Below are 15,003 nucleotides of genomic sequence, written 5' to 3'. Positions count from 1 at the left end.
AACAATAAAAATGTTAATCCAAAAGAAAGATAACTTTGCAGAGGCATTATGATTATGCAGACAAGTAGTGTTGCTGAATGACTTGCATAGAAAAATAAGCGGCACACCAAACTTAGAATCTTAGTGTGACACTTTCAATTAGAATTGATGCACTCATCCAGAGGGATTGAAAACAAAGTGTTGCATTGCAACACCAAACTTAGAATATAATCATATGTCAATTTATTGAAATTTAAACAAAGCAGACAGAGAAAATAAACAAAGCAAAGGAATGAAATGTTACCTAAGGTTGGGTTGCCTCCCAACAAGCGCTCTTTTAGTGTCATTAGCTTGACATGTTGTTCTTCACTTTCTTCCTCTTCTTCCAGTTTGTTAAGAGGAATGACCTCAAGTGGAGAGATGAACCAGCTAATGTCCCCTGTCTTGGCCTCTCCTCAGCAAGCTTCCTTTTGTTAATGGCTTGATTGAGCTTGCTTGCTGGATCAGGGGTAGGATCAGTGCTCTTGTTAGTTGCCTTCAATTCTTTGGATTCAAGACTTGGTTGCTGTGTGATTATTGGAGTTTTATCTTCATCCAGAGCCTTTTGAATTGCTGGCTCAATGAGCCCTTCATCTATGTAATCCTCAGCTTCAATTGAGCGTGACACTCCTTGATTGGTTTCCTCCCCTTCTTCTGCTTGATTTTCCATGAAGTCTTTTGGGAGTGAAGTTTCATGTTCCTCTGTCACCTCAATTAACTTCTGTGGATATGCAGTTTTAGGTTCAAATACCTCCACCACCTCATTCTTCATTGAAAGTTTGCTTGACACAGGTGCTTCTTCTTCTTGTTCTTCCACTTCCTCCTTCACAAATTGGTCTTCATCCTCCTTGCTTAGTGGTTCTGAGTGTTTTCTTATGTTTTCCAAGTGTTCATCCATCTTTTGAAGGAGAATTTTTTGTCTTCTCCAGGATTGTTCTTGTCTTTCCAATAATTCTCTAGACTTTTGAAGGGGATCCTCAGTTACTAGCTGGTGCACGAAATTGTAATCACACTTTTCACAACTCCAGCGCAACTAACCAGCAAGTGCACTGGGTCGTCCAAGTAATACCTTACGTGAGTAAGGGTCGATCCCACGAAGATTGCCGGCTTAAAGCAAGCTATAGTTATCTTGTAAATCTTAGTCAGGAGATTAATGATAAAAAATGATTTTGTTTATGAAAAGTAAATAACATGAAATGAATGGTACTTGTGATTCAGTAATGAGGAACATGTTGAGGTTCCGGAGATGCTCTGTCGTCTGAATCTCTGCTTTCCTACTGTCTTTTTCTACAAACACGCATGGCTTCCTTCAATGGCAAGCTGTATGTTGGTGGATCACCGTTCTCAATGGCTACCATCCGTCCTCTCGGATGAAAAATACCAGGCACAGTCTCTGTACGGCTAATCAACTGTCGGATCTCTCATCTCGGATGAAAAATATCAGGTACAGCTACCGCACGGCTAATCATCTGTCGGTTCTCACTTGTGTCGGAATAGGATCTCTCTATACTTTTGCACACTGCCACTGTGCCCAACATTCGCGAGTTTGAAGCTCGTCACAGTCATCCCGTTCCAGATCCTACTCGGAATACCACAGACAAGGTTTAGACTTTCTAGATCTCAAGAATGCTGCCAATTGGTTGTAGCCTCTACCACGAAGGTTCTAATCTCACGGATTCGAATGCTCTGTTGTCAGGAGATGTAAATCGAACTCGTGGATTAGAAACCCAAGAGATACGCACTCAAGCTGTCGCCCAATGACTACGTTGAGCTCAGGTAGAATGGGAGTGGTTGTCAAGCACGCATTCATAAAATTGAGAATAATGATGAGTGTCATAGATCATCATATTCTCTATATTGAAGTACAAGTGAGTATCTTACAACAGAATCAAGCGTGATTAAATAGAAAACAATAGTAATTGCATTAATCTATTGAGACACAGCAGAGCTCCTCACCCCCACCTATGGGGTTTAGAAACTCATGCCGTAGAAGATACAATATGAAATGTAAAATGTCATGAGTTGCAAAATGAATCTCTAAAAGTAGTTTTTATACTAAACTAGTAACTTAGGTTTACAGAAAATGAGTAACTAGGTGTAGATAGTGCAGAATTCCACTTCCGGGACCCACTTGGTGAGTGTTTGGGCTGAGCTTTCAAGCTTCCACGTGCATATGCCTCAAATTGGAGTTAAACACCACCCTGGGTGCCAAAATGGTCGTTTAACGCCAAGAAGTGTGACAGTTCTGGCGTTTTACGCCAGAAAAGGGTCTCTCGCTGGCGTTTAACGCCAGTTTGGGCCATCAAATCTCGAGCAAAGGATAAACTATTATATATTTCTGGAAAGCCCAAGATGTCTACTTTCCAACGCAATTGAGAACGTGCCAATTGGGCTTCTGTAGCTCCAGAAAATCCACTTGGAGTTCAGGAGGGTTAGAATCCAACAACATCTGCAGTCCTGTCTCAGCCTTTGAATCAGATTTTTATTTAGGTCCCTCAATTTCAGCCAGAAAATTTCTAAAATCACAGAAAAACACACAAACTCATAGTAAAGTCTAGAAATGTGATTTTTGCATAAAAACTAATAAAAATATAATAAAAAGTAACTAAAACATACTAAAAACTATGTAAAAACAATGCCAAAAACGGTATAAATTATCCGCTCATCACAACACCAAACTTAAATTGTTGCTTGTCCCCAAGCAACCAAAAACAAAATAGGATAAAAAGAAGATAAAATACAATAATTTTCAAAAATATCAATGAAGATTAGTTTTAATTAGATGAGCGGGACTAGTAGCCTTTTGCCTCTGAACAGTTTTGGCATCTCACTTTATCCTTTGAAGTTCAGAATGATTGGCATCCATAGGAACTCAGAATTCAGATAGTGTTATTGATTCTCCTAGTTTAGTATGTTGATTCTTGAACACAGCTAATTTATGAGTCTTGGCCGTGACCCTAAGCATTTTGTTTTCCAGTATTACCACCGGATACATAAATGCCACAGACACATAACTAGGTGAACCTTTTCAGATTGTGACTCAGCTTTGCTAGAGTCCCCAGTTAGAGGTGCCCAGAGTTCTTAAGCACACTCTTTTTGCTTTGGATCACGACTTTAACCACTCAATCTCAAGCTTTTCACTTAGACCTTCATGACACAAGCACATGGTTAGGGACAGCTTGATTTAGCCGCTTAGGCCAGAATTTTATTCCTTTGGACCCTCCTATCCATTAATGCTCAAAGCCTTGGATCATTTTTACCCTTGCCTTTTAGTTTAAAGGGTTATTGGCTTTTTCTACTTTTTTTTTCGCAAGCTTTGTATTTTTCACTGCTTTTTCTTGCTTCAAGAATCAATTTTATGATTTTTCAGATTATCAATAACATTTCTCTTTTTTCATTATTCTTTCAAGAGCCAACTGATGAGCGGAAAATTTATACGCTTTTTGGCACTGTTTTTACAAAGTTTTTAGTATGTTTTAGTTAGTTTTTACTATGTTTTTATTAGTTTTTATTCAAAAATTACATTTGTGGAATTTATTATGAGTTTGCGTGTTTTTTTGTGATTTCAAGTATTTTCTGGCTGAAATTGAGGGACCTGAGCAAAAATCTGATTCAGAGGCTGAAAAAGGACTGCAGATGCTATTGGATTCTGTCCTCCCTGCACTCGAAATGGCTTTTCTGGAGCTACAGAAACCCAATTGGCGTGCTCTCAATTGCGTTGGAAAGTAGACATCCTGGGCTTTTCAGAAATATATAATAGTCCATACTTTGCCCGAGTTTTGACGACGCAAACTGGCTTTTAAACGCCAACTTCCTGCCCTATTATGGCGTCAAACGCCAGAACTGAGTTACAAGCTGGAGTTAAATGCCCAAACTGGCACCAAAGCTGGCGTTTAACTCCAAGAAAAGTCTCTACACATGAAAGCTTTAATGCTCAGCCCAAGCACACACCAAGTGGATTTCTGCATCATTTACTTATCTCTGTAAACCCTAGTAACTAGTTTAGTATAAATAGGACTTTTTACTATTGTATTTACATAATCTTTTGATCATTTTTGAGACTATCTTTGTATCACTCTTGATCTCTTGATCACGTTTAGGGGGCTGGCCATTCGGCCATGCCTGGACCCTCATTACTTATGTATTTTCAACGGTGAAGTTTCTACACCCCATAGATTAAGGTGTGGAGCTCTGCTGTTCCTCGTGAATTAATGCAAAGTACTTTTGTTTTTCTATTCAATTCAAGCTTATTCTTATTCTAAGATATCCATTCGCACACAAGAACATGATGAATGTGATGATTATGTGACGCTCATCACCATTCTCACTTATGAACGCGTGCCTCACAACCACTTCCGTTCTACATGAAAACAAGCTTGAATGCGTATCTCTTGGATCTCTCTTCAACGATTCACATCGTCTCTCCTGACAACAGAGCATCTGAATCCGAGATCAGAATCTTCGTGGTATAGGCTAGAATCAATTGGCAGCATTCCTGAGATCCGGAAAGTTTAAACCTTGTCTGTGATATTCCGAGTAGGATCTGGGAAGGGATGACTGTGACGAGCTTCAAACTCGCGACTGTGGGGCGCAGTGACAGTGCGCAAAAGGATCATTGGATCTTATTCCGACACGATCGAGAACCAACAACTGATTATCCATGTGGTAGCTGTGCCTGGTATTTTTCATCCGAGACGAGAAATCCGATAGTTGATTAGCCGTACGGAAACCGTAGAGGACCATTTTTACTGAGAGGACGGGAGGTAGCCATTGACGACGGTGATACCCAACATACAGCTTGCCATGGAAAAGAGTATGAATGATTGAATGAAAGCAGTAGGAAAGCAGAGTTTTAGAAGGAACAAAGCATCTCCATACGCTTATCTGAAATTCTCACCAATGAATTACATATGTATCTCTATCCTATTTTATGCTTTAATTATCCTTTAATTATCAAAATCCCATAACCATTTGAATCTGCCTGACTGAGATTTACAAGATGACTATAGCTTGCTTCAAGCCGACAATCTCCGTGCGATCGACCCTTACTCACGTAAGGTTTATTACTTGGACAACCCAGTGCACTTGCTGGTTAGTTGTGCGAAGTTGTGAAGAAAAATTGAGATTATGATTGTGCATACCAAGTTTTTGGCGCCGTTGAGATCACAATTTCGTGCACCAAGTTTTTGGCGCCGTTGCCGGGGATTGTTCGAGTTTGGACAACTGACGGTTCATCTTGTTGCTCAGATTAGGTAATTTTATTTTACTTTTAAACTTTTTATTCGTGTTATTTTTGAAAAAAAAAATTTCAAAAAATTTTCTATTTTATCCTTCAAAATTTTTAAGAATGAATTCTAGAGTTTCAGATGATGCTTTTATCATCACAGGAGCTAGTTGATTCCCATCAATTTGGCTGTTGTATGTAATGTCCTGCTGAAGCTTGGCTAGCCATGTCTAATCTTTTTAGACTGAAGCTTTAGACTAACATTGCATGATTCCCGGAATTCTTATTAAAAATTTTGGATCTCTTTTATTTTCTTTTCCTAATTAATTTTCAAAAAATACAAACAAAATTTATAAAACCATAAAAAACCAAAAAAAAAAAATCTTTATGTTTCTTGTTTGAGTCTAGTGTCAAATTTTAAGTTTGGTGTCAATTACATCCTTTTAATTTTTCTAAAAAAAATTTTCGAAAACTCATGCATGGTGTTCTTCATGATCTTCAAGTTGTTCTTCATGATTTTCCTTATTTGATCTTTGCATTTTCTTGTTTTGTGTCTTTTCTTATTTTTCATATGCATTTTCAATTTATTAGTGTCTAAACATTAGAAATTTCTAAGTTTGGTGTCTTGCATGTTTTTCTTTTCTTAAAAATTTTCAAAAATAAGTTTTTTGTGTTCATCTTGATCTTCAAAGTGTTCTTGGTGTTCATCTTGACATTCAAAGTGTCTTGCATGAATTTTTGTTTTGATCTTAAATTTTTATGTTTTGCATCATTTTTATGTTTTTCTCTTTCCTCATTAAAATTCAAAAATAAAAAATATCTTTCCTTATTTCACTCATGAATTTCGAAAATTTGAATTGATTTAGTCATAAAAGTTTTAAAATTTAGTTGTTTCTTATTAGTCAAGTCAAAATTTTCAATTTAAAAATCCTATCTTTTCAAAAGTTTTTCAAAAATCAAATCTTTTTCATTTTTCTTTCATAATTTTTGAAAACTTTAAACTTTGATTTTCAAAATCTTTTTCTTATTTTTATTTCATATTTTTGAATTCAATGCTAACAATTAATGTTTTGATTCAAAAATTTTCAAGTTGTTACTTGCCTATTAAGAAAGGATCAATCTTTAAATTTTAAAAATCATATCTTTTAGTTTCTTGTTAGTCAAGTAATCAACTTTAATTTTCAAAATCAAATCTTTTTAAACTTCCAATTCAAATATTTTTCAAAATCAATTTCAATCATATCTTTTTCAAAATCAATTTCAAAATCTTTTCTAACTTCTTATCTTTTCAAAATTGATTTTCAAATCTTTTTTAATTAACTACTTAACTTTTTGTTTAATTTTAAAAAGTTTTCTATTTCAATCATATCTTTTTCAAAACTACCTAACTACTTTTCTCTCTCTCTAATTTTTGAAAATCACTAACCAATTTTTCAAAAATCTTTTTAATTAAGTAATTTATTTAGTTTTCAAATTTTATTTTAATTCTCTTTTCAATTTTTGAATACTAACCAATAATTAAAATAAAAATAAAAATATTTTCCTTTTATTTTAATTTAAATTCGACTTCTCTCACTCTCGTCTCTCTCTATTTATCTATTTATTTACTAACACTTCTCTTCTTCTTATAATTCGAACCCTCTCTCCCTCTCTGTGTTTGAATTCTTCATCTTCTCTTTTCTTCATTCTACTCTTCTATTCTTCTACTCACATAAAAGAATCTCTAACTGTGACATAGAGGATTTCTCTTCTTTGCTACTCTTCTTTTTCATATGAACAGGAACAAGGATAAGAATATTCTTGTTGAAGCTGATCCTGAACCTGAAAGAACTCTTAAGAGGAAACCAAAAGAAGCTAAGGCACAACCCTCTGTAGAGGACCTGACAGAAATTTTCAAAAAAGAAGGAGACATGCCGAACCTAATAACAATGGTGGAGGTGCAAGGAAGATGCTTGGTGACTTTATTGCACCCTCTTCCAACTTCTATGGAAGAAGCATCTCAATTCCTGCAATTGGAGCACACAACTTTGAGCTTAAGCCTCAATTAGTTTCTCTAATGCAGTAGAATTGCAAGTTTCATGGACTTCCAATGGAAGATCCTCATCAGTTTTTAGCTAAATTCTTGCAAATCTGTGAAACTGTCAAGACCAATGGAGTTGATCCCGAGGTCTACAGGCTTATGCTTTTCCCTTTTTCTGTAAGAGACAGAGCTAGAACATGGTTGGATTCACAACCTAAGGAAAGCCTGAACTCTTGGGAAAAGCTGGTCAGTGCTTTCCTGGCCAAATTCTTTCCACCCCAAAAGATGAGCAAGCTTAGAGTGGAAATCCAAACCTTCAGACAGAAGGAAGGTGAGTCCCTCTATGAAGCTTGGGAAAGATATAAGCAATTGATCAAAAGGTGTCCTTCTGACATGCTTCCAAAATGGAGCATCATATGTATATTCTATGATGGTTTGTCTGAGTTGTCAAAAATGTCATTGGACCATTCTGCAGGAGGATCTCATCATCTGAAAACCCCTATAGAAGCTCAGGAACTCATTGAAATGGTTGCAAATAACCAGTTCATGTACACCTCTGAGAGGAGTCCTGTGAACAATGGGACGCCTCAGAAGAAGGGAGTTCTTGAAATTGATACTCTGAATGCCATATTGGCTCAGAACAAAATATTGACTCAGCAAGTTAATATGATTTCTCAGAGTCTGAATGGATTGAAAGCTGCATCCAACACTACTAAAGAAGCATCTTCTGAAGAAGAAGCTTATGATCCTGAGAAGCCTACAATGGCAGAGGTGAATTACATGGGAGAACACTATGGAAACACCTATAATCCTTCATGGAGAAATCATCCAAATTTCTCATGGAAGGACCAACAGAAGCCTCAACAAGGCTTCAACAATAATGATGGAAGAAATAGGTTTAGTAATAGCAAGCCTTTTCCATCATCTTCTCAGCAACAGACAGAGAATTCTGAACAAAGCCATTCTAGCCTGGCAGCCATAGTCTCTGATCTATCCAAGACCACACTAAGTTTCATGAATGAAACAAGGTCCTCCATTAGAAATTTGGAGGCACAGGTGGGTCAGCTGAGTAAGAAGATTACTGAAACTCCTCCCAATACTCTCCTAAGAAATACAGAAGAAAATTCCAAAAGAGAGTGCAAGGCCATAACCATGACCAACATGGCCAAACCTGGAGAGAGTGAGGAAGACATGAGTCCCAGTGAGAAAAGCCTCATAGGACATCCTCTGGACAGAAAGGAGTTTCCCTTTGAGGAACCAAAGTAATCTGAGGCTCATACAGAGACTATAGAGATTCCATTGAACCTCGTTCTGCCATTCATGAGCTCTGATGAATATTCTTCCTCTGAAGAGGATGAAGACATCACTGAAGAGCAAGTTGCTAAGTACCTTGGAGCAATCATGAAGCTGAATGCCAAGTTATTTGGTGATGAGACTTTGGAGGATGAACCCCCCCCCCTTGTTCACCAATGAACTGAATGCATTAATGAGGCAGACATTACCTCAGAAGAAACCGGATCCCAGAAAATTCTTCATACCTTGTACCATAGGCACCATGACCTTTGAGAAGGCTCTGTGTGACCTGGGGTTAGGGATAAACCTCATGCCACTCTCTGTAATGGAGAAACTGGGAATCTTTGAGGTACAAGCTGCAAGAAGCTCACTAGAGATGGCAGATAAATCAATGAAACAGGCTTATGGACTAGTAGAGGACGTGCTAGTGAAGGTTAAAGGCCTTTACATCTCTGCTGATTTCATAATCCTAGACACTGGAAAGGATGAGGATGAATCCATCATCCTTGGCAGACCCTTCCTAGCCACAACAAAAGCTGTGATTGATGTTGACAGAGGAGACTTGGTCCTTCAGTTGAATGAGGACTACCTTGTATTCAAGACTCAAGGTTCTCCTTCTGTAACCATGGAGAGGAAGCATGAAAAGCTTCTCTCAATACAGAATCAAACAAAACCCCCACATTCAAACTCTAAGTTTGGTGTTGGGAGGCCACAACCAAACTCTAAGTTTGGTGTTGAGAGGCCTCAACCCTGCTCTGATTATCTGTGAGGCTCCATGAGAGCTCACTGTCAAGCTATTGACATTAAAGAAGCGCTTGTTGGGAGGCAATCCAATGTTATTTAATTATATCTATTTATTTTTCATTGCTATTTTATGTTTTCTTTAGGTTGATGATCATGTGAAGTCACAAAAACAACTGAAAAATCAAAAACAGAATGAAAAACAGCACACCCTGGAGGATAAGCTTACTAGCATTTAAACGCCAGTAAGAAGCATTAGACTGGCGTTTAACGCCAGAAAGAAGCATCAAGATGGCATTTAACGCCAGAACAGAGCACCAAGTTGGCGTTAAACACCAAGAAAGGGAGAAAAGCTGGCATTTAACGCCAGAAACAAGCAGCAGTCTGGCGTTAAACGCCAGGATTGCACTCTAAGGGCGTTTACACGCCTAAATAGTGTAGGGATGATAAATCCTTGACCCTTCAGGATCTGTGGACCCCACAGGATCCCCACCTACCCCACCTCTCTCTCTCTTTCTCACCCTTTCATAACACTCTTTCCCAAATACCCTTCACCAATCACCTCCATCACCCTTACCCATCACCTCTTCACCACTCTTCCCCAAAAACCCCACCTACTTCCAAATTCAAAATCCTTTCCCTCCCAAAACCCAACCCTAATACACGAAACCTAGCCCTCCCCCCACCCCTATATAAACCCCTCACCACTCCTTCATTTTCACACATTACAACCACTACTTCTACCCCTTGGCTGAATGTGATTACAAGTGTGTCAGCATATGGATATGTAGAGCTTTAGGATATTGACTCTGACAAAAAGTTCATTGTTAATGGACAGAGAGTCAAACATTATCTTGAAGGCAATGTTGAGCAAGAGTGCTCAAAACTGAGACTAAATTAAAAGCTCAATAAAAGTCCAGGTAAAGACAGTAAAGAAGCGCTTGCTGGGAGGCAACCCAGCCATTATAAAAAATTAGATGTTTATAAACATTATATGAGTCTATTTAATTTTGTTATTCATGTTAGTTAATATATTTCATTGAATAAGTCAGGAAAATAGAGGTTCAGGACATAAAGGAGAGGAATCACAAAGAAAAAGAGCTCACTAGCATCAAAACGCCAGTAAAGGGGCATTTTGGGCGTTAAACGCCAGAATGGCTACCATTCTGGGCGTTAAACGCTAGAATGGGTAGCATTCTGGGCGTTTAACGCCAGAAACAGCAGCATCTAGGGCGTTCAGAAAAAATCCCAGTAACAAAGGATTTCTGGCGTTTAACGCCAACCAGGGTACCTGGCTGGGCGTTAAACGCCCAAAATGGGTACCAGATGGGCGTTAAACGCCAGAATGGCTATCATTCTGGGCTTTTAATGCCAGAACAGCAAAGGGGAGGAGGTAATTTCGTTTCCAATTCAATTTTTTCGAATTTTCATGTTTTAATTCATAATTTTCTGCATAAAAATGTTACAAATATTCATCTTTGAATTTCCAATTCCAAAATTAATAATATTATAAATTCTTTTCAATTCCTTTTCAAAACGTTTTTAAAAACTCATTTATCTTTCCAATTTCTTTCCAAATCTTTTTAATTCATCCATATTATCTTTATTTCTTAGGTGCATTAACAAAAATTCAGATTTAACTTCCTCATATCTTTTTCAAATCTTTTAAATTTTAAAAATCTTATCTTTTATCAATCATATCTTTCTATCTTATCTTTTTCTAAAAATTCGAAACCCATTCCCTCCCTCCCTTTTACATTTACATTCGGCCAACCCTTTTTACCCATCATTCGAATTCTTCTCTCCATCTATTCATCTTCTTTTTTTATTTATTTATTTTTACTTGAGGAAAAGTAAATCTCTAAGTTTGGTGTGATTTTCGTGATCCCTGAACTAAAACAAACGAATCTCATGGCTCCCAAAGGAAGACAAACCACTTCAAGAGGCAAGAAAGAAAGCAATCCAAAGCCACTTTAGATGCATGAGAATTTCTGCACCAAAGAACATGCAGACTATTACTTCAAAATTGTGTGCAGAAGATCAGTAATCCCAGAAGTTAAGTTCAATCTAAAGGAAGACGAATACCCGGAGATCCAAGACAATTATACGCTTTTTGGCATTGTTTTTAGGTAGTTTTTAGTATGTTTTAGTTATTTTTTATTATATTTTTATTAGTTTTTGTGCAAAAATCACATTTCTAGACTTTACTATGAGTTTGTGTATTTTTCTGTAATTTCAGGTATTTTCTGGTTCAAATTGAGGGACCTGAGCAAAAATCTGATTCAGAGGTTGAGAAAGGACTATAGATGTTGTTGGATTCTGACCCTCCTGCACTCGAAGAGGATTTTCGGGAGCCACAGAAGCCCAATTGGTGCGCTCTCAATTGCGTTAGAAAGTAGACATCTTGGGCTTTCCAGCAATATATAGTACTCCATAATTTGCTTGAGATTTGATGGCCCAAATTGGCGTTAAACGCCAGCTAGAGGCCCTTTTCTGGCGTAAAACGCCAGAACTGGCACAATTCTTGGCGTTAAACGCCCATTTTGGCACCCAGGGTGGCGTTTAACTCCAATTTGAGGCATATGCACGTGGAAGCTTGAAAGCTCAGCCCAAACACTCACCAAGTGGGCCCCGAAAGTGGAATTCTGCACTATCTACACCTAGTTACTCATTTTCTGTAAACCTAAGTTACTTATTTAGTATAAAAACTAATTTTAGAGATTCATTTTGTAACTCATGACATTTTACATTTCATATTGTATCTTCTATGGCATGAGTCCCTAAACCCCATATGTGGGGGTGTGGAGCTTTGCTGTGTCTTAATGGATTAATGCAATTACTATTGTTTTCTATTCAATTACACATGATTCTGTTCTAAGATACTCACTCGTACTTCAATATAGAGAATATGATGATCCGTGACACTCATCATCATTCTCAATTTTATGAACGCCTGATTGACAACCAGTCCAGTTCTACCTGAGCTCAACGTAGTCATTGGGCGACAGCTTGAGTGCGTATCTCTTGGGTTTCTAATCCACGAATTCGATTTGCATCTCCTGACAAAAGAGTATTCGAATTCGTGAGATTAGAACCTTCGTGGTAGAGGCTAGAACCAATTGGCAGCATTCCTGAGATCCGAAAAGTCTAAACCTTGTCTGTGGTATTCTGAGTAGGATCTGGAATGGGATGACTGTGACGAGCTTCAAACTAGTAAATGTTGGGCGCAGTGACAGTGAGCAAAAGGATTGAGAGATCCTATTCTGACACAAGTGAGAACCGACAGATGATTAGCCGTGCGGTAGCTGTACATGGTATTTTTCATCCGAGACGAGAGATCTGACAGTTGATTACCCGTACAGAAACCGTGCCTGGTATTTTTCATCCGAGAGGACGGATGGTAGCCATTGACAACGGTGATCCACCGACATACAGCTTACCATTGAAGGAAGCCATGCGTGTTTGGAGAAGAAGACAGTAGGATAGCAGAGATTCAGACGACAGAGCATCTCCGGAACCTCAACCTATTCCTCATTACTGAATCACAAGTACCATTCATTTCATGTTATTTACTTTTCATAAACAAAATCATTTTTATCATTAATCTCCTGACTAAGATTTACAAGATAACCATAGCTTGCTTCAAGCCGGCAATCTCCGTGGGATCGACCCTTACTCACGTAAGGTATTACTTGGACGACCCAGTGCACTTGCTGGTTAGTTGCACCGGAGTTGTGAAAAATGTGATTGTAATTTCGTGCACCACTTCCACAACGCCGGCTCCTCTGTGTCTCGTCTTGGCTCCTGTGCATCTTCGACATTGTGTCATCACCTCTGTTCGTGGCTCGCCTTCACTATGTCGTCGTGTCTCCTTGCTTTGTGCTGCTATGCGTCTCTCGTTGTCATCGTCGCGTCTTCATTCGACAAGGCTCCCGTTGCTGCTGCCTCTCCCTCGCTAGTCTCTGCATCGCCGTTCTTGGTCTCCATCTTCTCCCCTCGCGTTTTGCCTTCACATTATTAGTTAAGCTTTTAAGTTTTTTTAGTTATTCAGTTATTGGATTATAATATGTTTATTTATTGCCGTTTTTATATGATTATGGTGAATTGAGATAAAATTTTTATATTGTTGGTGCTGTTTTTATATTGTTTTTTGAACTTAATCCTTGACCTTATTCTTAGAAATTAGATTGTTCGCTTTGAGCATGTTCGTTGTCAGGCAAATTGCGTGACTGACTGGTTGGCAAATTGGGGTGTTATGCATGTTTTGCTTTTTGATTTATCTTAGCTTTGTCCTTCTCAAGAGGGTTTGTTCTTCTTATCTGGTTTTTTGGTTTCCTTGCCAGACAACCAAAAAAAATATTGAGGAGGAGATAGAAGAAGTTTGAATTGAGATTTGTGTAAAGAGAGATAAAGAGAGAGAGAGAGAGAGAGAGAGAGAGAGAGGATTTACTGATCAAATTGAGGAGGAGGATGAAGAAGGGGTTTCAATTGAGAGTTTGTGTAACGAAGGAGCCGTAAAACAACATCGTTTAGGCGCAAACAGCAAAACGACATCGTTTAATTATGCCACGTCATCTCTACAGTGATGAAAATGTACGGAAGGACCAACTTGAGTCACACCTTATATTTTCAGGGTATAATTTGGGTCATTTGAAAATTAGAGGGCTAAATTGAGCTGTGGGTCAAATTTCAAGGGCCATTTTGAATATTAACTCAAGCAGATGAGTTTTAAACAAGGTTAGGAGTGTTAAGGTTGCATTTGTGATAGTTTTTTGCATATTCTAGTGTCCGCATGTGATATGTACACGTGTAGACGATAGAGCAAAAATTTGGTTTTGGACAGGGAGGAGTTGGCAGCATTTATAGTAGAGACTGCATAAGCAAAAGTGTGCTTGAAGATCCTAAGAGAGGACATACTAATTTGGCCTTTCAAGCTAGATGGAGAATACACTATCAAGACTAGCTACCACATAGCTAAGGGAGAGGACAAAGCAAACTCAGCAACCCAACTGTCCACAAGCAGCAATCACAAGGAGCTTTGGAAAGGAATTTGGGAAATGAAAGCGCCTCAAAAAATAAAAATGTTCTTGTTGAAAGTGGCTCAAGACATACTACCGGTAAGAGCCAATTTAAGGAAACAAAAATTACTAATAGTGCAGTATGTCCTATTTGTATGCAGGAAGAGGAGACAACTGAACATGCTATCCTACTTTGCAACTAGGTAAGAGCAACTTGGGTTAGATCATAGTCACAGTGCAATCCATCCAAAGAAACATTCACCTTAATTGGAAGCTGACTACTACAAAGACTACAAAATATCAAGAGAGAAGCTAAAGGCGAATGGGAGGAATGATGGAGCAAGATTGGTAAAGTAGCTTGGGGATTTGGAAATCAAGAAATGCATCAATCTTCCAACAGATGCAACCAAACCCACAAGCTACAATCTTAATTGCCAAATCCCAAGAAGCAGAGTACAACAAAATCAAAGAAGAAGCAGACTAGTTTCAACCAAGTCAGAACATAAATAGAGGAGTATGAGTACCTAGAAAATGGAGACCACCATCTCAAGACTGGCTAAAATTTAATGTTGACGCCTCTTAGACATAAAAGAAGGCCAGTTGGCAAGAGAGTGAGAAAGGCCCCTAATTGGACGAAGGACTACCATATGGGAAGGTAAATAGGAAGCATTGTAAAGGAAGCCAAAGGA

General features: G+C 38.2%; 1 non-coding gene across 1 annotated transcript; it reads right to left on the bottom strand.

The window, feature by feature from the left end:
* Positions 1 to 7,553: 7,553 nt before the first annotated feature.
* On the bottom strand, positions 7,554 to 7,661 carry LOC112730851 (small nucleolar RNA R71). Its single transcript, XR_003166656.1, has one exon. It is a non-coding gene; the product is annotated as a small nucleolar RNA R71 (small nucleolar RNA).
* Positions 7,662 to 15,003: the final 7,342 nt, after the last annotated feature.

This window comes from Arachis hypogaea, chromosome 12 (genome assembly GCF_003086295.3).
Source record: "Arachis hypogaea cultivar Tifrunner chromosome 12, arahy.Tifrunner.gnm2.J5K5, whole genome shotgun sequence".
Taxonomy (NCBI): Eukaryota; Viridiplantae; Streptophyta; class Magnoliopsida; order Fabales; family Fabaceae; genus Arachis; species Arachis hypogaea.
This window is presented reverse-complemented; position numbering and strand designations above follow the sequence as displayed.